This window comes from Denticeps clupeoides, unplaced genomic scaffold, assembly GCF_900700375.1.
Source record: "Denticeps clupeoides unplaced genomic scaffold, fDenClu1.1, whole genome shotgun sequence".
Taxonomy (NCBI): Eukaryota; Metazoa; Chordata; class Actinopteri; order Clupeiformes; family Denticipitidae; genus Denticeps; species Denticeps clupeoides.
Window position 1 is genome coordinate 1 of NW_021629996.1, and position 20,481 is coordinate 20,481.

Genomic DNA, 20,481 nt, shown 5'->3' on the forward strand with positions numbered 1-20,481 from the left:
GGGGAATGCCAGGTGCTGTAAGCTTTAACTATTGAAAAACTTTTAAAATGAAAGTATTTACATGGCTTTGTTAGCTTTTTTTGCCTTTTCTCCATCATAATTTGATAGTAAAGCGGGAGTTTTCGCACTTTATAATGTTTTCAAAGTCCTTTTGTTTAAAGTCCAAGATTTTCAAGCAGAGTTTGCTTACGGACATGCCAGCTGAAGATTGCCCAATCTTGTCTGATCTCAGAAGCTAAGAAGGCTTGGGCCTGGTTAGTACTTGAATGGGAGACTACATGGGAATGCCAGGTGCTGTAAGCTTTAACTATTGTAAGACTTTTAAAATGAAAGTATTTACATCACTTTGTTAACTTTTTTAAAGTAAGTTAAGGGGTACTTTCTTTCTTTAGTATGTTTTCCCGCCTTTTTTCTTTTTTTTTTTTTTTTTTTAACTTCTCTTCAGGTTTCTTTGTCTGTGTGTGCTCTACAACGATCATTCACAGGCTTGGCTATGGAGTGGGGTGGAGCTGAATCGATTAGGTGGGGTTTTCCAGCCCTCGGCCTTCAGGTGCTACGCACCCTGATGTCAATTTAATATCTGATATTTCATATTAAGCGGATTTTTATAACAGGGAGTCGGCAATAGGGCCTGCTCCATCCGCTTATTCATCGACCCAGTATTGCATTGCCTCTAGAAGGTGTGCACTTTATTTGTTGTTTTGCAAATAAAAGCTTACCACTCCAACTTTTATGCCTTTTCTCCATCATAATTTGACAGTAAAGCGGGAGTTTTCACTCTTTGATATGTGTTCAAGCCCCTTTGGTTTAAAGTTCAAGATTTTCAAGCAGAGTTTGTGTACGGACAAACCAGCTGAAGAATGCCCAATCTTGTCTGATCTCAGAAGCTAAGAAGGCTTGGGCCTGGTTAGTACTTGGATGGGAGACTACATGGGAATACCAGGTGCTGTAAGCTTTAACTATTGAAAAACTTTTAAAATGAAAGTATTTACATGGCTTTGTTAGCTTTTTTTGCCTTTTCTCCATCATAATTTGATAGTAAAGCGGGAGTTTTCGCACTTTATAATGTTTTCAAAGCCCTTTTGGTTTAAAGTTCAAGATTTTCAAGCAGAGTTTGTGTACGGACAAACCAGCTGAAGAATGCCCAATCTTGTCTGATCTCAGAAGCTAAGAAGGCTTGGGCCTGGTTAGTACTTGGATGGGAGACTACATGGGAATGCCAGGTGCTGTAAGCTTTAACTATTGAAAAACTTTTAAAATGAAAGTATTTACATGGCTTTGTTAGCTTTTTTTGCCTTTTCTCCATCATAATTTGATAGTAAAGCGGGAGTTTTCGCACTTTATAATGTTTTCAAAGTCCTTTTGTTTAAAGTCCAAGATTTTCAAGCAGAGTTTGCTTACGGACATGCCAGCTGAAGATTGCCCAATCTTGTCTGATCTCAGAAGCTAAGAAGGCTTGGGCCTGGTTAGTACTTGAATGGGAGACTACATGGGAATGCCAGGTGCTGTAAGCTTTAACTATTGTAAGACTTTTAAAATGAAAGTATTTACATCACTTTGTTAACTTTTTTAAAGTAAGTTAAGGGGTACTTTCTTTCTTTAGTATGTTTTCCCGCCTTTTTTCTTTTTTTTTTTTTTTTTTTTTAACTTCTCTTCAGGTTTCTTTGTCTGTGTGTGCTCTACAACGATCATTCACAGGCTTGGCTATGGAGTGGGGTGGAGCTGAATCGATTAGGTGGGGTTTTCCAGCCCTCGGCCTTCAGGTGCTACGCACCCTGATGTCAATTTAATATCTGATATTTCATATTAAGCGGATTTTTATAACAGGGAGTCGGCAATAGGGCCTGCTCCATCCGCTTTATTCATCGACCCAGTATTGCATTGCCTCTAGAAGGTGTGCACTTTATTTGTTGTTTTGCAAATAAAAGCTTACCACTCCAACTTTATGCCTTTTCTCCATCATAATTTGACAGTAAAGCGGGAGTTTTCACTCTTTGATATGTGTTCAAGCCCCTTTGGTTTAAAGTTCAAGATTTTCAAGCAGAGTTTGTGTACGGACAAACCAGCTGAAGAATGCCCAATCTTGTCTGATCTCAGAAGCTAAGAAGGCTTGGGCCTGGTTAGTACTTGGATGGGAGGACTACATGGGAATACCAGGTGCTGTAAGCTTTAACTATTGAAAAACTTTTAAAATGAAAGTATTTACATGGCTTTGTTAGCTTTTTTTGCCTTTTTCTCCATCATAATTTGATAGTAAAGCGGGAGTTTTCGCACTTTATAATGTTTTCAAAGCCCTTTTGGTTTAAAGTTCAAGATTTTCAAGCAGAGTTTGTGTACGGACAAACCAGCTGAAGAATGCCCAATCTTGTCTGATCTCAGAAGCTAAGAAGGCTTGGGCCTGGTTAGTACTTGGATGGGAGACTACATGGGAATGCCAGGTGCTGTAAGCTTTAACTATTGTAAGACTTTTAAAATGAAAGTATTTACATCACTTTGTTAACTTTTTTAAAGTAAGTTAAGGGGTACTTTCTTTCTTTAGTATGTTTTCCCGCCTTTTTTCTTTTTTTTTTTTTTTTTAACTTCTCTTCAGGTTTCTTTGTCTGTGTGTGCTCTACAACGATCATTCACAGGCTTGGCTATGGAGTGGGGTGGAGCTGAATCGATTAGGTGGGGTTTTCCAGCCCTCGGCCTTCAGGTGCTACGCACCCTGATGTCAATTTAATATCTGATATTTCATATTAAGCGGATTTTTATAACAGGGAGTCGGCAATAGGGCCTGCTCCATCCGCTTTATTCATCGACCCAGTATTGCATTGCCTCTAGAAGGTGTGCACTTTATTTGTTGTTTTGCAAATAAAAGCTTACCACTCCAACTTTTATGCCTTTTCTCCATCATAATTTGACAGTAAAGCGGGAGTTTTCACTCTTTGATATGTGTTCAAGCCCCTTTGGTTTAAAGTTCAAGATTTTCAAGCAGAGTTTGTGTACGGACAAACCAGCTGAAGAATGCCCAATCTTGTCTGATCTCAGAAGCTAAGAAGGCTTGGGCCTGGTTAGTACTTGGATGGGAGACTACATGGGAATACCAGGTGCTGTAAGCTTTAACTATTGAAAAACTTTTAAAATGAAAGTATTTACATGGCTTTGTTAGCTTTTTTTGCCTTTTTTTCCATCATAATTTGATAGTAAAGCGGGAGTTTTCGCACTTTATAATGTTTTCAAAGCCCTTTTGGTTTAAAGTTCAAGATTTTCAAGCAGAGTTTGTGTACGGACAAACCAGCTGAAGAATGCCCAATCTTGTCTGATCTCAGAAGCTAAGAAGGCTTGGGCCTGGTTAGTACTTGAATGGGAGACTACATGGGAATGCCAGGTGCTGTAAGCTTTAACTATTGAAAAACTTTTAAAATGAAAGTATTTACATGGCTTTGTTAGCTTTTTTTGCCTTTTCTCCATCATAATTTGATAGTAAAGCGGGAGTTTTCGCACTTTATAATGTTTTCAAAGTCCTTTTGTTTAAAGTCCAAGATTTTCAAGCAGAGTTTGCTTACGGACATGCCAGCTGAAGATTGCCCAATCTTGTCTGATCTCAGAAGCTAAGAAGGCTTGGGCCTGGTTAGTACTTGAATGGGAGACTACATGGGAATGCCAGGTGCTGTAAGCTTTAACTATTGTAAGACTTTTAAAATGAAAGTATTTACATCACTTTGTTAACTTTTTTAAAGTAAGTTAAGGGGTACTTTCTTTCTTTAGTATGTTTTCCCGCCTTTTTTCTTTTTTTTTTTTTTTTTTTAACTTCTCTTCAGGTTTCTTTGTCTGTGTGTGCTCTACAACGATCATTCACAGGCTTGGCTATGGAGTGGGGTGGAGCTGAATCGATTAGGTGGGGTTTTCCAGCCCTCGGCCTTCAGGTGCTACGCACCCTGATGTCAATTTAATATCTGATATTTCATATTAAGCGGATTTTTATAACAGGGAGTCGGCAATAGGGCCTGCTCCATCCGCTTTATTCATCGACCCAGTATTGCATTGCCTCTAGAAGGTGTGCACTTTATTTGTTGTTTTGCAAATAAAAGCTTACCACTCCAACTTTTATGCCTTTTCTCCATCATAATTTGACAGTAAAGCGGGAGTTTTCACTCTTTGATATGTGTTCAAGCCCCTTTGGTTTAAAGTTCAAGATTTTCAAGCAGAGTTTGTGTACGGACAAACCAGCTGAAGAATGCCCAATCTTGTCTGATCTCAGAAGCTAAGAAGGCTTGGGCCTGGTTAGTACTTGGATGGGAGACTACATGGGAATACCAGGTGCTGTAAGCTTTAACTATTGAAAAACTTTTAAAATGAAAGTATTTACATGGCTTTGTTAGCTTTTTTTTGCCTTTTTTTCCATCATAATTTGATAGTAAAGCGGGAGTTTTCGCACTTTATAATGTTTTCAAAGCCCTTTTGGTTTAAAGTTCAAGATTTTCAAGCAGAGTTTGTGTACGGACAAACCAGCTGAAGAATGCCCAATCTTGTCTGATCTCAGAAGCTAAGAAGGCTTGGGCCTGGTTAGTACTTGGATGGGAGACTACATGGGAATGCCAGGTGCTGTAAGCTTTAACTATTGAAAAACTTTTAAAATGAAAGTATCTACATGGCTTTGTTAGCTTTTTTTGCCTTTTCTCCATCATAATTTGATAGTAAAGCGGGAGTTTTCGCACTTTATAATGTTTTCAAAGTCCTTTTGTTTAAAGTCCAAGATTTTCAAGCAGAGTTTGCTTACGGACATGCCAGCTGAAGATTGCCCAATCTTGTCTGATCTCAGAAGCTAAGAAGGCTTGGGCCTGGTTAGTACTTGAATGGGAGACTACATGGGAATGCCAGGTGCTGTAAGCTTTAACTATTGTAAGACTTTTAAAATGAAAGTATTTACATCACTTTGTTAACTTTTTTAAAGTAAGTTAAGGGGTACTTTCTTTCTTTAGTATGTTTTCCCGCCTTTTTTCTTTTTTTTTTTTTTTTTTTTTAACTTCTCTTCAGGTTTCTTTGTCTGTGTGTGCTCTACAACGATCATTCACAGGCTTGGCTATGGAGTGGGGTGGAGCTGAATCGATTAGGTGGGGTTTTCCAGCCCTCGGCCTTCAGGTGCTACGCACCCTGATGTCAATTTAATATCTGATATTTCATATTAAGCGGATTTTTTATAACAGGGAGTCGGCAATAGGGCCTGCTCCATCCTCTTTATTCATCGACCCAGTATTGCATTGCCTCTATGTTGGAAAATGTATATAAGTTATCATGCTACTAACCTTTACTACCTTTTTGACATATATATCCCACATGTATTAAACTCTATTAATCCTTTTGACATATATATATATCTCGCATGCATTAAACTATATTAATCCTTTTACTATGCGCACTACATTGAATCATTAGTCTCTCCAGAAACTGGTGGGCTAAAGGCTGTTTGCAGAACAGAATGACCGCGACTTGATAAGAGGAGGCCTGCAGCCGCGGAGAAGCAAGAAAAACAAGAAGACCTTGGCGATGGAGCGTCTACCAAAGAGACAAACCTACATGCAAATTATAAGCTTATTTGGTGTGATCCTGTGATGAATGTACCGCCCTATTATTGAATAAAAAGAGAGGAAGCGGAAGAGACGGCAGAGCTTTTTGGAGGCTGCTGTATTGGTCGTCTCTGATCGCTCTCCTTGCAAGTAAAAGAGCTCAACTTCTTCGTGTCATTCTTCTCTGGTTTATAAGTGTTGGAACGGCGTACAACTCTAACATTTTATTGGTCCTTCGAGCCGGATTCCAAGACACCAAAGGACTCCAGCGGACGGGACGGATACCAGGAAATCCTTGGCCAAGGCTGACTCCTTAGTAGGGGTCAGAGACAGACCCCTTTGGGGACTGGGAGGCCGACCGTCAGTTGGGATCTGGAGGTTGACGGAATCTTACGAGTGAGAGAAGGCACGGGGGTAAGTTGACTTCTGTTTAAAAGAAATGGAATGAATGGTAACAAGAGGTTACAAGAGGTTACAAGAGGTAACAAGAGGTTACAAGAGTAACAAGAGGTTACTTAAAGGAAACAAACCCTGGGTATTCTAGACTCTGGCAGGTAACAAAGACAGTTAAATTCCGTGGGGGGGCGGACCCCTCCCGTAAAGGGTTAAAATCCGCGGGGAGGACGGACTCCTCTGTCAGTGAAAAGGAACGTTCAATAGTAAAATAAGTGATTTAAAACTCATACAGGTGTATGAGAGTGCGCGCGGGTGTGAGTGTGTGGATGAGTGGGGGTGAAAGTCACTAGACGGACACTCCATACAAAACCTCACAGGGAAGGAAACAGCGACCCCTCGTGGACGCAGAGGCAAGGTATTTCCACCCCAAATGATTTGAGGTAGAAGTGAAATACACCACGAGAGGAATTTTGATACGCTGTCCTGTGAACAAATACCAGTGTTTTAGGATACCCCAGGTACAACACACTGGTCAAAATTTAGGTCAAAATGGGTAAGAGATCCAGTAAACCAGAACCGAAAGAAGAACTAAAAAGGGAAAAGACAAAAGATGAATCCGTTAGATAAATGGATAACAAAATACGGGTTTGATGGACAATTGAGAGTAAAAAGCCTAATTGAGTTACAGGGAGTCATAAAACATACATGTAAAAATAAGGAGAAGCAAATGAAGCGAGAAGGGGTTGAGGCTTTAACACAGTGGATAAAGATAGCAGGAAAGAGAGAAGAAGGGGAGAGGAAGATAAGACAGGCTAGAGAGAATGCAGCACGTGAGGAGGAAAGGGAGAGAGAGGATCAGGCAGTTAAATTGATGGAAGTGGAGAAAACTATTCTGTTTCTCCGCAAAGAAGACCATGAAGAAACTGGAAGTAGGGGAAGTCAGAGGGAAGGGATGCGTAGGGCTGACGAGGAAGGAGTAGGGGAGGAGGGGGCAATGGGGGCCGCTAGTGCAGCCACCAGCGCTTCCCTCTGTGCCTGCAGCTCCTCCCCTGTATCTGGATATGGGATATGGCATATCCACGCCATGCACATAGACAAACTGATAAGAACTAAAAGGAAAAGACAAACCTCTAAAAAAAATTGACACCTTTTGGGAAAACACATTTTACACATACAGACACATTTTACCATGGAGGCGGAGGCAGAGGGAGACAGGGAGGACGCAGGGGAAGAAGAAGAGGGGGTGTCCAAGGACGAGGGTGGAACACACAGGGCCAATGGAGAGCAGGCTGCTGGTCCTGTGGGAAGGCTGGGCACATAGCCAGAGACTCTAGCAGGGCCGGGAGATAACACGGCATGACTGGAGGAGAAGAATTAGTAGGGAGTAGTAGGGAGATCAGTAAACGGGGGTACAACAATAGTCACTGCTTCTAAACCAGTTTGGGTGAGAGACCCCAAAGGAACATCATGTAAAACGTGTCCATCCTTTTTATCCCAGAATGCCCTGTTAATTTGCTGGGAAGAGACGGCTTACTTAAATTAGGTTTGGCACTCGTCTCCACTCCGTAACAGGTGTGGAGCTCATGCCCTCTGACGAACTACATGTTACCATGTGGTATAAAAACTCTCCTTGACCTGATCCAATATACGAAAAGAAATTGTCACGACTCACGCCAACAACCATAGTCATTCTTTATGTTTACTCGGACGGGCAAGGTAACGTGGTGGCGGGGGTCGCTTTACCTAGCAATGCTCCGGGTTGGTATCCACCGCACATCTCACAGTATAAAAACAGAGAGAGGAGTTGGAAGTCGTTGGGCACCATAGTTCAAGAAGGTGACAGCGCAACGGATTTGGGCAGACATGTGGGACAAATTAGAGCATAATTTGGAAATGGCTGTATTGGACAATACAGACCAAGACTGGAGTACATCCAGAAACCAGTGACATTTTCTGCTCACTGAAGAAGATGAAGATGAACTAGCACAAATCACTCAATCATTGTGGTCACAAGGACCGTCTGATGTAGGACTGATAAAAGGAATTTTGCCGGTACAAGTCAGACCCAAAACAGAATATCGGCCTTGCATAAGACAATATCCGCTTAAACCTGACACACTAGAAGGCATAACACCAGTGATACGTGACTTACAGCAAGCAGGGGTTATTATAGAGAGAGATTATTCCCCCTGCAATATACCTATATTCCCGGTGAAAAAGCAAGCTCCCTCGGTGGGATGGAGAATGGTGCAGGATCTGCAGGCAGTAAATGCTGCAGTAGTACAGCGAGCTCCGTGTGTGCCTGACCCACACACATTACTAAATTCCAAATTCTAAAGACCAGATGCGCAAATATTTACTGTGGTCGACATTAGTAATGCCTTTTTCTCCATTCCCATAGACCCAGACAGCCAATTTTGGTTCGCTTTTACATTTAAGGGGAAACGATACACCTATACTAGGCTTCCCCAGGGCTATTGCGAAAGCCCTACTATATATTCCCAAGCCATGCATGCCAGCATGTCCAAATTTCAACCACCGGGGGGAAGTCAGATTCTACTTTACGTTGATGATATATTAGTGGCTTCTCCGAGTCTAGATGCATGTAAAAACGACACTGTGGCCCTCTTAAATCACCTAGCTATAGAGGGGCACAAAGTTAGTAAAAACAAATTGCAATTGTGGAATCCACAAGTCAAATACCTGGGTCACCACCTCAGTGCAGGCGGCAGAACTATTCTAGAAGAACGGAAAACAGCGGTCCTACAGGCGCCAAAACCAATTAATAAAAAACAAATGATGTCATTCTTAGGATTAACTAATTATTGTAGAAGTTGGGTACCAAATTACGCTGAGATTACTTCCCCACTCACGGCTTTAATTTACACTGAAGACCTGAAAATGACATCACCGCTAAATTGGACGTCAGAAGCAGAAAAAGCTTTTTGTGATATTAAACAGGCGCTGACCTCCAATTTAGCTATAGCCTTGCTAAATTATAGTAAACCGTTTATAGAAATGGTGGACTGCAAAGACAAATATATGACTTCTGTCCTAGGCCAACAACATGGAGACAAACTAAGACCGAGAGCATATTTTTCATCCAAATTAGATAGTGTAGCCCGCACAATGCCACACTGTGTGAGGGCGGTGATAGCGGCGTCGATGGCAGTAGAAGCAAGTGCCGGAATAGTTTTATTCCACCCACTGACCCTTAAGGTCCCACATGCAGTGGCTGCTTTACTACTGCAAACCAATATGATCTTTTTATCACCTGCAAGGCACCTCTCCTGCATGGCCACGTTGCTGTCACAGCCACATCTCACTATCGAACGATGCACCACATTTAACCCAGCCACATTGTTAACTTTACCCGATGACGGAGAATAACACGAACACACAGCTAAATCTAGATTAGATTTAAGTGACCAACCTTGCCTCAGGGTGAGGTAATATTCATCGATGGCTCTTCAAAGAAAAATTATTTGGGAAAAACATAAACGGGCTACGCCATGGTGACAGCAGTGATTAAAGCTGACAACTTACCATCGACTTTTTCAGCGCAAGCAGCCAAAATAATTGCTCTAACTGAGGCTTGTAAATTAATGAAAGGGAAAGATGTTACTATATATACTGATAGCCAATATACATTTGCTCAGTACTGGCGGAATAGGGGAATGGTTACATCTACAGGAAAATACAAGTGCAGGACAGGAGTTCTGATGAGACACTCCAGCCTCTGTGTGTGTGTGTGTGTGTGTGTGTGTGTGTGGGTATGTGCGTCTACACGCATTGGCAGACCTTATCTCTCTGGTATGTGTGTGTGTGTGTGTGGGGCCTATCTATCTCTCTCTCTCGTTTTGTTTTGGAACTCTTAGCAATAGATTTTACCGTCTGGGCATCAGCACAGCGATTTACAACGGGTCTCCACCTTATTCAGATTTAAAGGGAATATGGGAAATATTTTGAATTTACATTTTGTGTATCTTGTTTGTTTGTTTTCTTTTCTTTCTGAGAGTTTTAAAATTAAGTTTGTGAAAAACTGGGGAAAATATATACATTACATCTAAACTGTGCAATTTTAAATGAATATTGTACTGTTGTATGTACACTTTGGGTTCTTTTTTCTGGGTTTTGTGTTGTTTTATTTTATTTAAGAAGGGAGATTTCCCAACGGCTGCACTGTTTGCCTCTGTTACTGTGTCTTTGAATAAGGTCCATCACACCTACACTGACCTACACTGACACTCACGCTGAATACGAAGACATAACACACTGATACGCATCCCTCTGACAAGTGATTTTTTTCTTTTCTCATTGTTGATTCTAGTGCAGCCATGTAAAAAAGAACAGTGGAAGACTGGAAAAAAAAAAAAAAAAAAAGGCTTCACATTTATATTGTACTGTGGATTTTATTTCATTTCATTGTGTTGCCCCAGCCAATGACCGATATGATGCTGTATTGTTTTTTATTTAAATGGTAGCATTGGGATGACTACATTATTCTGGTTATAACTTGCGCTGTGCACTTTTTGTTTCCTTGAACCCAGACCGAGAGCATTTAGAGAATAATTATTATTATTGTTATTCACAGCAATAGGGTTATTGTCTCAGTTTTGGTTTGGATTTCAGTTGCATTTTTGCTGTTACATTTCTGTTTCTGGGTCACATTATTAGTGGAAGATGACAAGGACCTGTCATCCAAACTCCTCACATCCATTACTGTAAAACAGTTGTTGTTATTTATTGCCTTTTGTTCCTACCATTGAGTATTTCTTCCAAGGTTCAGCAAGCCTTTAACTGCCCTCACTCATTATAAATCGATGTCTTCTCAGGTGCTGTGGAACCCTGATGTAGAGCAGGCCCTCTTAGCTTTAAACAGACTCCCCACCCACATTAGGCCTCCAAAATTGTGACCGTATCACCTCTGTTCTCCTTCACTATGTCCTTTAGCTGATTTTTCATGCATTCTTTTTTTATTTATTTTTGGGAGGTGCAAATTTTTGAGTAAAGACGAATCGGGTGCGTAACGGATTTTGGATGTTACTGCTATGGTAGTCTTGGATTTTCAGCATGACTGAGGATGTGTTTCTACGTGGGTTTTTGATGCAATTTGGATGTTACCTTATCGACAACTGTTAATTTCATTTTTATTATTTACAATTTTTTTAAGAAAAAAAAAAAATAATAAAATAAATCTACGTATGTACATATCTACATACAAATGGGCTGCGATTTTGACCCATGGGAAAACACATGTCTCAACAGGGGGGTTGGTGGGACTGGTACAGCTACATATGGCTTTAGCCTATATTAAAAAAAAAAAAAAAACATTGATACATGCTTGATGTGGTAAAAACAACAATTGGCTTCTTTAAGTGTAGCAAGCAGCTAATGTCACTCAACAAGATTGCGTGCTTTGTATGGGGCCACGACCATTATTACAGGTAATAATGTCATTGATTGTCGTTGCAGAAGTTGGGATCAAGTTTGGGATCAGGTTGTTTGATCGATTGCCCACAAACACCACCGGGTTGTGTGTCTTAGTAACCCTTTTATTACCAGTGTCCATATATCCAACAACAATAAGTAACCTATTATTCAAAATAGACAGCCTGGTGCCTGCAGACTGGCACCAGACGAAGCGGTCAACCCCGCCCTGGGAGAAGCTAACAGATCCAACTTACATAGATGCAATTGGGGTTCCCAGGGGGGTGCCTGACGAATATAAAATAGCAAATCAAATAGCAGCGGGATTAGAATCAACCTTGTGTTGGTGGTGTACGATTAATAAGAACGTAGACAGGATCAACTACATCCATTACAATGTTCAGAAATTAGGAAATTGGACACAAGACGGTTTTGAGGCCGTGCATGGGCAATTATCCGCCACTCCCCTAATGGCTTTTCAGAACAGAACAGCGCTTGATATGCTCTTGGCTGAGAAAAATGGGGTTTTGCGCCGTGTTTGGAGAGCAATGCTGCTCGTTCATACCAAACAACACAGCTGCAGGAGGCAGTCTGACATTGGCCATTGACGGCCTGCGCACCCTCAACCGGAAGATGAAGGAGCATTCAGGGGTGGAAACTACGATGTGGGATTCCTGGATGAATGTATTCGGGAAATACAAAGCCCTAGTTCAATCTGTTTTAACATCTATGGCTGTATTTGCAGCAATTCTGACCTTGTGTGGATGTTGTTGTATTCCTTGTCTGCGCAGTCTTGTGAACCGTCTCATCACTACGGCCTTATCACCCAGGGAGGTTGATCCCACACAGTTATACCCGCTCTTGGAAAATAAAATCCACGATGAGGGCTTTGAGATGTCCATGGAGCCCAGTGACTTTCAGTTGAGCCAACTGTTCCGAGAATCTATCTTCGAGAATTGAAGCAACATCCCTTTGAGTGTAAATGTATTGCTCGGTTTATGAACTAATAGTCGAAAATCCTACCGGAAGAGGGAAGTACTATAGGAAAAAAAATAAATAAAAAAAGTTCAATACATGATAAACAGGGGGGAAATATTGGGGGACATATGCTTGACTCATTATGTTTTAAATGTATTTTTTGTTGTTTTAATTCTGTATTTCCTGAATTTATCAGGCTTTTTGATGTTTTAATTCTGAACTTCCTATATTTATCAGGCAAGGTGCTGTTTGGATAAGGCTGGAAACGACGTTCGGAAATATGGTGACTTATGGTGATAGGATGGTAGAATATGGATCTCTCAGCAGACTTGAATCTGCTGATTCAATGAAAAAAAAAAAAAAAAAAAAAAAAAAAAGGAGCAACGTTTTGAATCGGCAGGGTAGCGTTTATTCTGTCCTCTCCTGAACAGCGACACCACGTTTTTGTTCTCTTGAATGCTTGGTTGGTTGCATTGTGGTTTCGATTCGGTGCGTCATGTGGCCTGTTCTCAGCACCGTACTACAGTCCCTATGTGGTCCAGGACGGCATTATCACTCTGTGTGATAATCACGATGTTTTCCTATTATTTTTATTTTCTTTATTCACGATTTTTCTATTATTATTATTGTTGTTGTTATTATTAAAAAAAAAAAAAAAAAAAAAAAAAAAAAAAGATATATGTATATATCACTATACTCACGATTTTTTCTATTATTATTATTGTTGTTATTATTAAGAAAAAAAAAAGAAAAAAAAAAAGATATATGTATATATCACTATACTCACGATTTTTTCTATTATTATTATTGATGTTATTATTAAGAAAAAAAAAAAAAAAAAAAAAAAAAAAAAAAGTCCTATTGTTTTTATTGTTCTTTATTATTTTTATTATTGTTGTTATTATTAAGAGATAAAAAAAAAAAAAAAAAAAGTCCTATTATTTTTTGTTCTTTATTCTATTATTCTATTATTATTATTATTAAGAGAAAAAAAAAAAAAAAAAAAAAAAAAAAAAAAAAAAGTCCTATTTTTTATTGTTCTTTATTCTATTATTATTGTTGTTATTATTAAGGGAAAAAAATTGGAACAAGGTTTGTTTCATGATAAACAGGGGGGAAATGTTGGAAAATGTATATAAGTTATCATGCTACTAACCTTTACTACCTTTTTGACATATATATCCCACATGTATTAAACTCTATTAATCCTTTTGACATATATATATATCTCGCATGCATTAAACTATATTAATCCTTTTACTATGCGCACTACATTGAATCATTAGTCTCTCCAGAAACTGGTGGGCTAAAGGCTGTTTGCAGAACAGAATGACCGCGACTTGATAAGAGGAGGCCTGCAGCCGCGGAGAAGCAAGAAAAACAAGAAGACCTTGGCGATGGAGCGTCTACCAAAGAGACAAACCTACATGCAAATTATAAGCTTATTTGGTGTGATCCTGTGATGAATGTACCGCCCTATTATTGAATAAAAAGAGAGGAAGCGGAAGAGACGGCAGAGCTTTTTGGAGGCTGCTGTATTGGTCGTCTCTGATCGCTCTCCTTGCAAGTAAAAGAGCTCAACTTCTTCGTGTCATTCTTCTCTGGTTTATAAGTGTTGGAACGGCGTACAACTCTAACACTCTAGAAGGTGTGCACTTTATTTGTTGTTTTGCAAATAAAAGCTTACCACTCCAACTTTTATGCCTTTTCTCCATCATAATTTGACAGTAAAGCGGGAGTTTTCACTCTTTGATATGTGTTCAAGCCCCTTTGGTTTAAAGTTCAAGATTTTCAAGCAGAGTTTGTCTACGGACAAACCAGCTGAAGAATGCCCAATCTTGTCTGATCTCAGAAGCTAAGAAGGCTTGGGCCTGGTTAGTACTTGGATGGGAGACTACATGGGAATACCAGGTGCTGTAAGCTTTAACTATTGAAAAACTTTTAAAATGAAAGTATTTACATGGCTTTGTTAGCTTTTTTTGCCTTTTTTTCCATCATAATTTGATAGTAAAGCGGGAGTTTTCGCACTTTATAATGTTTTCAAAGCCCTTTTGGTTTAAAGTTCAAGATTTTCAAGCAGAGTTTGTGTATGGACAAACCAGCTGAAGAATGCCCAATCTTGTCTGATCTCAGAAGCTAAGAAGGCTTGGGCCTGGTTAGTACTTGGATGGGAGACTACATGGGAATACCAGGTGCTGTAAGCTTTAACTATTGAAAAACTTTTAAAATGAAAGTATTTACATGGCTTTGTTAGCTTTTTTTGCCTTTTTTTCCATCATAATTTGATAGTAAAGCGGGAGTTTTCGCACTTTATAATGTTTTCAAAGCCCTTTGGTTTAAAGTTCAAGATTTTCAAGCAGAGTTTGTGTACGGACAAACCAGCTGAAGAATGCCCAATCTTGTCTGATCTCAGAAGCTAAGAAGGCTTGGGCCTGGTTAGTACTTGGATGGGAGACTACATGGGAATACCAGGTGCTGTAAGCTTTAACTATTGAAAAACTTTTAAAATGAAAGTATTTACATGGCTTTGTTAGCTTTTTTTGCCTTTTTTTCCATCATAATTTGATAGTAAAGCGGGAGTTTTCGCACTTTATAATGTTTTCAAAGCCCTTTTGGTTTAAAGTTCAAGATTTTCAAGCAGAGTTTGTGTACGGACAAACCAGCTGAAGAGTGCCCAATCTTGTCTGATCTCAGAAGCTAAGAAGGCTTGGGCCTGGTTAGTACTTGGATGGGAGACTACATGGGAATACCAGGTGCTGTAAGCTTTAACTATTGAAAAACTTTTAAAATGAAAGTATTTACATGGCTTTGTTAGCTTTTTTTGCCTTTTTTTCCATCATAATTTGATAGTAAAGCGGGAGTTTTCGCACTTTATAATGTTTTCAAAGCCCTTTTGGTTTAAAGTTCAAGATTTTCAAGCAGAGTTTGTGTACGGACAAACCAGCTGAAGAATGCCCAATCTTGTCTGATCTCAGAAGCTAAGAAGGCTTGGGCCTGGTTAGTACTTGGATGGGAGACTACATGGGAATGCCAGGTGCTGTAAGCTTTAACTATTGAAAAACTTTTAAAATGAAAGTATTTACATGGCTTTGTTAGCTTTTTTTGCCTTTTCTCCATCATAATTTGATAGTAAAGCGGGAGTTTTCGCACTTTATAATGTTTTCAAAGCCCTTTTGGTTTAAAGTTCAAGATTTTCAAGCAGAGTTTGTGTACGGACAAACCAGCTGAAGAATGCCCAATCTTGTCTGATCTCAGAAGCTAAGAAGGCTTGGGCCTGGTTAGTACTTGGATGGGAGACTACATGGGAATACCAGGTGCTGTAAGCTTTAACTATTGAAAAACTTTTAAAATGAAAGTATTTACATGGCTTTGTTAGCTTTTTTTGCCTTTTTTTCCATCATAATTTGATAGTAAAGCGGGAGTTTTCGCACTTTATAATGTTTTCAAAGCCCTTTTGGTTTAAAGTTCAAGATTTTCAAGCAGAGTTTGTGTACGGACATGCCAGCTGAAGATTGCCCAATCTTGTCTGATCTCAGAAGCTAAGAAGGCTTGGGCCTGGTTAGTACTTGAATGGGAGACTACATGGGAATGCCAGGTGCTGTAAGCTTTAACTATTGTAAGACTTTTAAAATGAAAGTATTTACATCACTTTGTTAACTTTTTTAAAGTAAGTTAAGGGGTACTTTCTTTCTTTAGTATGTTTTCCCGCCTTTTTTCTTTTTTTTTTTTTTTTTTTAACTTCTCTTCAGGTTTCTTTGTCTGTGTGTGCTCTACAACGATCATTCACAGGCTTGGCTATGGAGTGGGGTGGAGCAAAATCGATTAGGTGGGGTTTTCCAGCCCTCGGCCTTCAGGTGCTACGCACCCTGATGTCAATTTAATATCTGATATTTCATATTAAGCGGATTTTTATAACAGGGAGTCGGCAATAGGGCCTGCTCCATCCGCTTTATTCATCGACCCAGTATTGCATTGCCTCTAGAAGGTGTGCACTTTATTTGTTGTTTTGCAAATAAAAGCTTACCACTCCAACTTTTATGCCTTTTCTCCATCATAATTTGACAGTAAAGCGGGAGTTTTCACTCTTTGATATGTGTTCAAGCCCCTTTGGTTTAAAGTTCAAGATTTTCAAGCAGAGTTTGTCTACGGACAAACCAGCTGAAGAATGCCCAATCTTGTCTGATCTCAGAAGCTAAGAAGGCTTGGGCCTGGTTAGTACTTGGATGGGAGACTACATGGGAATACCAGGTGCTGTAAGCTTTAACTATTGAAAAACTTTTAAAATGAAAGTATTTACATGGCTTTGTTAGCTTTTTTTGCCTTTTTTTCCATCATAATTTGATAGTAAAGCGGGAGTTTTCGCACTTTATAATGTTTTCAAAGCCCTTTTGGTTTAAAGTTCAAGATTTTCAAGCAGAGTTTGTGTACGGACAAACCAGCTGAAGAATGCCCAATCTTGTCTGATCTCAGAAGCTAAGAAGGCTTGGGCCTGGTTAGTACTTGGATGGGAGACTACATGGGAATACCAGGTGCTGTAAGCTTTAACTATTGAAAAACTTTTAAAATGAAAGTATTTACATGGCTTTGTTAGCTTTTTTTGCCTTTTTTCCATCATAATTTGATAGTAAAGCGGGAGTTTTCGCACTTTATAATGTTTTCAAAGCCCTTTTGGTTTAAAGTTCAAGATTTTCAAGCAGAGTTTGTGTACGGACAAACCAGCTGAAGAATGCCCAATCTTGTCTGATCTCAGAAGCTAAGAAGGCTTGGGCCTGGTTAGTACTTGGATGGGAGACTACATGGGAATGCCAGGTGCTGTAAGCTTTAACTATTGAAAAACTTTTAAAATGAAAGTATTTACATGGCTTTGTTAGCTTTTTTTGCCTTTTCTCCATCATAATTTGATAGTAAAGCGGGAGTTTTCGCACTTTATAATGTTTTCAAAGCCCTTTTGGTTTAAAGTTCAAGATTTTCAAGCAGAGTTTGTGTACGGACAAACCAGCTGAAGAATGCCCAATCTTGTCTGATCTCAGAAGCTAAGAAGGCTTGGGCCTGGTTAGTACTTGGATGGGAGACTACATGGGAATGCCAGGTGCTGTAAGCTTTAACTATTGAAAAACTTTTAAAATGAAAGTATTTACATGGCTTTGTTAGCTTTTTTTGCCTTTTCTCCATCATAATTTGATAGTAAAGCGGGAGTTTTCGCACTTTATAATGTTTTCAAAGTCCTTTTGTTTAAAGTCCAAGATTTTCAAGCAGAGTTTGCTTACGGACATGCCAGCTGAAGATTGCCCAATCTTGTCTGATCTCAGAAGCTAAGAAGGCTTGGGCCTGGTTAGTACTTGAATGGGAGACTACATGGGAATGCCAGGTGCTGTAAGCTTTAACTATTGTAAGACTTTTAAAATGAAAGTATTTACATCACTTTGTTAACTTTTTTAAAGTAAGTTAAGGGGTACTTTCTTTCTTTAGTATGTTTTCCCGCCTTTTTTCTTTTTTTTTTTTTTTTAACTTCTCTTCAGGTTTCTTTGTCTGTGTGTGCTCTACAACGATCATTCACAGGCTTGGCTATGGAGTGGGGTGGAGCTGAATCGATTAGGTGGGGTTTTCCAGCCCTCGGCCTTCAGGTGCTACGCACCCTGATGTCAATTTAATATCTGATATTTCATATTAAGCGGATTTTTATAACAGGGAGTCGGCAATAGGGCCTGCTCCATCCGCTTTATTCATCGACCCAGTATTGCATTGCCTCTAGAAGGTGTGCACTTTATTTGTTGTTTTGCAAATAAAAGCTTACCACTCCAACTTTTATGCCTTTTCTCCATCATAATTTGACAGTAAAGCGGGAGTTTTCACTCTTTGATATGTGTTCAAGCCCCTTTGGTTTAAAGTTCAAGATTTTCAAGCAGAGTTTGTGTACGGACAAACCAGCTGAAGAATGCCCAATCTTGTCTGATCTCAGAAGCTAAGAAGGCTTGGGCCTGGTTAGTACTTGGATGGGAGACTACATGGGAATACCAGGTGCTGTAAGCTTTAACTATTGAAAAACTTTTAAAATGAAAGTATTTACATGGCTTTGTTAGCTTTTTTTGCCTTTTCTCCATCATAATTTGATAGTAAAGCGGGAGTTTTCGCACTTTATAATGTTTTCAAAGCCCTTTTGGTTTAAAGTTCAAGATTTTCAAGCAGAGTTTGTGTACGGACAAACCAGCTGAAGAATGCCCAATCTTGTCTGATCTCAGAAGCTAAGAAGGCTTGGGCCTGGTTAGTACTTGGATGGGAGACTACATGGGAATACCAGGTGCTGTAAGCTTTAACTATTGAAAAACTTTTAAAATGAAAGTATTTACATGGCTTTGTTAGCTTTTTTTGCCTTTTTTTCCATCATAATTTGATAGTAAAGCGGGAGTTTTCGCACTTTATAATGTTTTCAAAGCCCTTTTGGTTTAAAGTTCAAGATTTTCAAGCAGAGTTTGTGTACGGACAAACCAGCTGAAGAATGCCCAATCTTGTCTGATCTCAGAAGCTAAGAAGGCTTGGGCCTGGTTAGTACTTGGATGGGAGACTACATGGGAATGCCAGGTGCTGTAAGCTTTAACTATTGAAAAACTTTTAAAATGAAAGTATTTACATGGCTTTGTTAGCTTTTTTTGCCTTTTCTCCATCATAATTTGATAGTAAAGCGGGAGTTTTCGCACTTTATAATGTTTTCAAAGTCCTTTTGTTTAAAGTCCAAGATTTTCAAGCAGAGTTTGCTTACGGACAATGCCAGCTGAAGATTGCCCAATCTTGTCTGATCTCAGAAGCTAAGAAGGCTTGGGCCTGGTTAGTACTTGAATGGGAGACTACATGGGAATGCCAGGTGCTGTAAGCTTTAACTATTGTAAGACTTTTAAAATGAAAGTATTTACATCACTTTGTTAACTTTTTTAAAGTAAGTTAAGGGGTACTTTCTTTCTTTAGTATGTTTTCCCGCCTTTTTTCTTTTTTTTTTTTTTTTTAACTTCTCTTCAGGTTTCTTTGTCTGTGTGTGCTCTACAACGATCATTCACAGGCTTGGCTATGGAGTGGGGTGGAGCTGAATCGATTAGGTGGGGTTTTCCAGCCCTCGGCCTTCAGGTGCTACGCACCCTGATGTCAATTTAATATCTGATATTTCATATTAAGCGGATTTTTATAACAGGGAGTCGGCAATAGGGCCTGCTCCATCCGCTTTATTCATCGACCCAGTATTGCATTGCCTCTAGAAGGTGTGCACTTTATTTGTTGTTTTGCAAATAAAAGCTTACCACTCCAACTTTTATGCCTTTTCTCCATCATAATTTGACAGTAAAGCGGGAGTTTTCACTCTTTGATATGTGTTCAAGCCCCTTTGGTTTAAAGTTCAAGATTTTCAAGCAGAGTTTGTGTACGGACAAACCAGCTGAAGAATGCCCAATCTTGTCTGATCTCAGAAGCTAAGAAGGCTTGGGCCTGGTTAGTACTTGGATGGGAGACTACATGGGAATACCAGGTGCTGTAAGCTTTAACTATTGAAAAACTTTTAAAATGAAAGTATTTACATGGCTTTGTTAGCTTTTTTTGCCTTTTCTCCATCATAATTTGACAGTAAAGCGGGAGTTTTCGCACTTTATAATGTTTTCAAAAGCCCTTTGGTTTAAAGTTCAAGATTTTCAAGCAGAGTTTGTGTACGGACAAACCAGCTGAAGAATGCCCAATCTTGTCTGATCTCAGAAGCTAAGAAGGCTTGGGCCTGGTTAGTACTTGGATGGGAGACTACATGGGAATACCAGGTGCTGTAAGCTTTAACTATTGAAAAACTTTTAAAATGAAAGTATTTACATGGCTTTGTTAGCTTTTTTTGCCTTTTTTCCATCATAATTTGATAGTAAAGCGGGAGTTTTCGCACTTTATAATGTTTTCAAAGCCCTTTTGGTTTAAAGTTCAAGATTTTCAAGCAGAGTTTGTGTACGGACAAACCAGCTGAAGAATGCCCAATCTTGTCTGATCTCAGAAGCTAAGAAGGCTTGGGCCTGGTTAGTACTTGGATGGGAGACTACATGGGAATACCAGGTGCTGTAAGCTTTAACTATTGAAAAACTTTTAAAATGAAAGTATTTACATGGCTTTG

At 39.4% G+C, this 20,481-nt stretch overlaps 27 pseudogenes; all 27 read left to right on the forward strand.

Annotated features, from left to right (window-relative positions):
* The first annotated feature begins 184 nt into the window (after positions 1–184).
* Positions 185–303, forward strand: LOC114779676 (uncharacterized; annotated as a pseudogene).
* Positions 304–836: 533 nt separating this feature from the next.
* On the forward strand, positions 837–955 carry LOC114779674 (uncharacterized; annotated as a pseudogene).
* A 161-nt stretch (positions 956–1,116) lies between these two features.
* Positions 1,117–1,235, forward strand: LOC114779702 (uncharacterized; annotated as a pseudogene).
* A 160-nt stretch (positions 1,236–1,395) lies between these two features.
* On the forward strand, positions 1,396–1,514 carry LOC114779687 (uncharacterized; annotated as a pseudogene).
* An 817-nt stretch (positions 1,515–2,331) lies between these two features.
* On the forward strand, positions 2,332–2,450 carry LOC114779703 (uncharacterized; annotated as a pseudogene).
* Positions 2,451–2,982: 532 nt separating this feature from the next.
* Positions 2,983–3,101, forward strand: LOC114779675 (uncharacterized; annotated as a pseudogene).
* Positions 3,102–3,542: 441 nt separating this feature from the next.
* LOC114779699 (uncharacterized) lies at positions 3,543–3,661 on the forward strand (annotated as a pseudogene).
* A 534-nt stretch (positions 3,662–4,195) lies between these two features.
* Positions 4,196–4,314, forward strand: LOC114779677 (uncharacterized; annotated as a pseudogene).
* A 163-nt stretch (positions 4,315–4,477) lies between these two features.
* LOC114779705 (uncharacterized) lies at positions 4,478–4,596 on the forward strand (annotated as a pseudogene).
* Positions 4,597–4,756: 160 nt separating this feature from the next.
* Positions 4,757–4,875, forward strand: LOC114779712 (uncharacterized; annotated as a pseudogene).
* Positions 4,876–14,157: 9,282 nt separating this feature from the next.
* Positions 14,158–14,276, forward strand: LOC114779672 (uncharacterized; annotated as a pseudogene).
* A 162-nt stretch (positions 14,277–14,438) lies between these two features.
* LOC114779701 (uncharacterized) lies at positions 14,439–14,557 on the forward strand (annotated as a pseudogene).
* A 161-nt stretch (positions 14,558–14,718) lies between these two features.
* Positions 14,719–14,837, forward strand: LOC114779678 (uncharacterized; annotated as a pseudogene).
* Positions 14,838–14,999: 162 nt separating this feature from the next.
* On the forward strand, positions 15,000–15,118 carry LOC114779658 (uncharacterized; annotated as a pseudogene).
* A 162-nt stretch (positions 15,119–15,280) lies between these two features.
* Positions 15,281–15,399, forward strand: LOC114779706 (uncharacterized; annotated as a pseudogene).
* A 161-nt stretch (positions 15,400–15,560) lies between these two features.
* LOC114779679 (uncharacterized) lies at positions 15,561–15,679 on the forward strand (annotated as a pseudogene).
* Positions 15,680–16,494: 815 nt separating this feature from the next.
* LOC114779673 (uncharacterized) lies at positions 16,495–16,613 on the forward strand (annotated as a pseudogene).
* A 162-nt stretch (positions 16,614–16,775) lies between these two features.
* On the forward strand, positions 16,776–16,894 carry LOC114779680 (uncharacterized; annotated as a pseudogene).
* Positions 16,895–17,055: 161 nt separating this feature from the next.
* On the forward strand, positions 17,056–17,174 carry LOC114779707 (uncharacterized; annotated as a pseudogene).
* Positions 17,175–17,335: 161 nt separating this feature from the next.
* Positions 17,336–17,454, forward strand: LOC114779708 (uncharacterized; annotated as a pseudogene).
* Positions 17,455–17,614: 160 nt separating this feature from the next.
* Positions 17,615–17,733, forward strand: LOC114779665 (uncharacterized; annotated as a pseudogene).
* A 531-nt stretch (positions 17,734–18,264) lies between these two features.
* Positions 18,265–18,383, forward strand: LOC114779681 (uncharacterized; annotated as a pseudogene).
* A 161-nt stretch (positions 18,384–18,544) lies between these two features.
* Positions 18,545–18,663, forward strand: LOC114779682 (uncharacterized; annotated as a pseudogene).
* A 162-nt stretch (positions 18,664–18,825) lies between these two features.
* On the forward strand, positions 18,826–18,944 carry LOC114779709 (uncharacterized; annotated as a pseudogene).
* An 812-nt stretch (positions 18,945–19,756) lies between these two features.
* On the forward strand, positions 19,757–19,875 carry LOC114779683 (uncharacterized; annotated as a pseudogene).
* A 161-nt stretch (positions 19,876–20,036) lies between these two features.
* LOC114779684 (uncharacterized) lies at positions 20,037–20,155 on the forward strand (annotated as a pseudogene).
* Positions 20,156–20,316: 161 nt separating this feature from the next.
* LOC114779685 (uncharacterized) lies at positions 20,317–20,435 on the forward strand (annotated as a pseudogene).
* Positions 20,436–20,481: the final 46 nt, after the last annotated feature.